This window comes from Callospermophilus lateralis, chromosome 6 (genome assembly GCF_048772815.1).
Source record: "Callospermophilus lateralis isolate mCalLat2 chromosome 6, mCalLat2.hap1, whole genome shotgun sequence".
NCBI lineage: Eukaryota > Metazoa > Chordata > Mammalia > Rodentia > Sciuridae > Callospermophilus > Callospermophilus lateralis.
In genome coordinates, this window is record NC_135310.1 from 22,972,043 (window position 1) to 22,975,535 (window position 3,493).

The 3,493-nt window shown below is 33.6% G+C and overlaps 1 pseudogene; it reads left to right on the top strand.

Moving 5' to 3' along the window:
- Positions 1 to 1,720: 1,720 nt before the first annotated feature.
- LOC143402276 (small ribosomal subunit protein eS6 pseudogene) lies at positions 1,721 to 2,469 on the top strand (annotated as a pseudogene).
- Positions 2,470 to 3,493: the final 1,024 nt, after the last annotated feature.

Sequence of the window (3,493 nt, forward strand, 5' to 3'; positions counted from 1 at the left end):
AGGAACAGTCTTCCCTGAGAAAAGCCCTTTCTCCCACATGCCTGGCTCCCCTAAGGCAGCCTGTTGCCAATGCCAGCCAAGAAGGTTTGAAGTCCAGTCCCCTTGTCCCAACTGATAGCAACTCTGCAGAATGACCTGGTTTCAGAACTTCCTGTAAAATCAGCTTACACCTTAATTGACAGCTAAATCCTAGACCAAACTTCCTCTGCCCAAACTTGCTTCCTTCCATTCCCTACAGTCTTCCTCCTGCCCCACCCACCCCATGCTGGTGATAGAGCCCAGGCCTGACTTTGCTCTGCCACTAAGCTGTACCCTCCCCATTGGTCTTGACCCCAATATTATTCCCTAAAGAATGAACCTCTTGTCTTGGCGCCTACTTACCCAGGAATCCAGTCTACAATAGTCGTTTTTCCAAAGCAGAGTCAGTCTCTCTCTTGATACTCTTCTTAACATTAATTTTGAGTGTCCTTGTTATTTACATTTCTGTAAAACTACATTTAACTGAAAGAAGAGGAAATTCAGGATTGGTAATTTACTCTCATTAACTTGATAATTTGAAGTCCTTGTTGATTATTTGCCCAACATCTCATACAAATATCAAGGAAAATAATCTCAAGATTCATCCCCCTCCTTTTTTTAAAACCCAATACTCAATTCCTGTCATAACTTGAAAGGCAGGATAAATTTGGTGGGGGAGATAAGACATACTCAAGACAGAAAGAGCTAATTAAACTATTTGCATGCATAGAAAAATCTGGAAAAGTTCCTCTTTTTACAAATGTAGTTTAGAAAAATCTATTTTTTAGAAATACTCAATAAAATATTAATCTACTATATCTAGTGTACCAAAAGAAAAATGCACCATGACCTAATAAGACTTCTCTCAGGAATATAAGAGATCTTTCAACATTAAGATTCTATCAACATGATTTATTAGATCAATATGTTTAAGGAGGAAAATATATGAATAATATCAATAGTCACTAAAAGATACTGTTTACAGAAATCCACCATTCCCAGTAAAAATTCTAAGGCTACTAATAAAAAATGCTTAGATATAATAAAGATTAAAAACAAATAGTAGATGTTATAATAGTAATTAGGACACTGAAGGAGTAGATATTATAACACTAATGGTTTTATTATTAAAATTATAAACAAGACAGGAATATTCCGTATTCATATTATTTTAAAAATGACTTTCATTGAAACAAAAAAAATCCATATAAGAATTAAAAATAAGAGGCCTAATTACAAATAATAACCTTCTAGAGTGACTAACTTCTATACTCAAGAATTTGGTCAGTTATAAATGAAAATTAAAGAAAATTTTAAGAAAATTAAAGAAATTAAATTAAAGAAAAATTTAAAAATTAAAGAAAATCACATTTGTAATTGTAACGGAGACTTTAAAAGATTTAAAAATAAATTTAGAAACATGTCAATCTGAAAAAAATCACAACATATTATTTAAATAAATGTACCTAAAATTTAAAGCATATCTAAGTTAGAAAAGTTAATATAGCAATATAAATTCTTCACAAATTAATATATCTTACATGAAATTCTAATCAATATTAACGATCTTAAGTAATTTTAAGTTGATGATAAAAAAAAAAAACCAATGCTTAACATTCATGCAAATTTTAAAAAGTGATTGTATATTTGTCTTACATACTCTCTTTTTTGTGGCACCTTGTTGGTAATCAGCTGCTCCAAGATGAAACTGAATATCTGCTTCCCAGCTACTGGCTGCCAGAAACTCATTGAATTGGACGATAAGCGCAAACCTCCTACTTCCTATGAGAAGCACATAGCCACAGAAGTGGCTGCAGATGCTCTGAGTGAAGAATGGAAGTGTTCTGTGGCCCAAATCAGTGGCAGGAACTACAAACAAGGTTTTCCCATGAAGCAGGGTGTCTTGACCCGTCGCTGTGTTCACCTGCTACTGAGTAAGGGGCATTCCTACTGTAGACCCAGGCGAACTGGAGAGAGCAAGCGCAACACTGGTTGAAGTTGCATCGTGGATGCCAATCTGAGCATTCTCAACTTGGTTATTGTAAAAAAAAAAAAAAAAAAAAAAGGAGAGAAAGGTATTCCTGGACTTACTGATACTCATAAACTGGGACCCAAAAAAGCTAGTAGAATCCGCAAACTTTTCAATCTTTCTAAGGAAGATGATATCTGCCAATGTTATCAGAAAACCCTTAAACAAGGAAAATAAAAAACCCAGGACCAAAAAGCACCAAAGATTCAGTGTCTAGTTGCTCCACGTGTCCTGCAACACAAGCACTGGCTTATTGCTCTGAAGAAATAACATATTAAGAAGAATAAGGAAGAGGCTGCAGAATATGCCAATTTTTTGGCCAAGAGAATGAAAGAAGCCAAAGAAAAACACCAAAAACAGATTGCCAAGAGACACAGGCTGTCTTCTCTGAGAGCTCTACTTCTGAGTCCAGTCAAAAATAAGAACTTTTAAGAGTAATAAATAAATAAGATCAGAACCTCAAACTAAAAAAACAAAAACCCAAAATATCTTACTACTAAACCAAACTAGCAAACACACTGACTTTTATTACTGTTTTTATTGATGTTGGAATAGGCAAGCAAAAGATACAGGAATAGCGAAAATCAATATGAATACTTGAAGTTTTTATAAACTATTAGGTTATATTTTATTTCAATGAAAATACTTGTGCTACAATAATTTACCACCCTATGATTAAAAATAAATCCGGTAAATAATAAACTTACCATAAAATAAAATAAAAATATAAATATCTTTTGCAAAATAAATAAAATACCTTTTGCAAAAGGGCACGCCCCAAAATTTTACATTCAAAAAGTTATACACATACATACACATACACATATAAACACTATTTGCATCACCTTAGAGTTAGAAGAAGCCCCAGCATTTATAAAGGAAAAATAAATTTCTTTAATCAAAATGGAAGACCTTGTGTTTTATTTATTTGTTTAAATGAAAGATTAGAGACAATATCCATGAAAGAGAAGAACTTCATATTAGTCTGTGCTCATTCCTATGATGAAATACCAGGGGCACCGTACTTTATAGAGAAAGAAAGTTTATTTTAGCCAATGATTTGGAAGTTCAAGGTTGAGCAGCTGAAGCTGGTGATAATATCTTTCTGGCAGAGTTCCAAGACAACTGTGAAACTGTGAAAAAGGATAAAAAGAAATTTGTGCTTGTTTTGCTGTGGCATCTCACACTGCAAAAGCCACACATACAGTGCATTGTAAATTCTTAATTAAGATGGATAAGCCATTAAATTTTAAGGTCTGATACTAGCTGTAGATTCAGGAGTCCATTAATGATATTGGAAGTTATCTCATAAAAAAATGAGGGACTACCATATATGTAAGTATGTATATAAATGCAAATATGTGTGTGTGTGTGTGTGTGTGTGTGTGTGTGTGTGTGTGTGTATTGAGGAAGGTGTGGAAGGATACATCCTAGAGCCAACTGGAC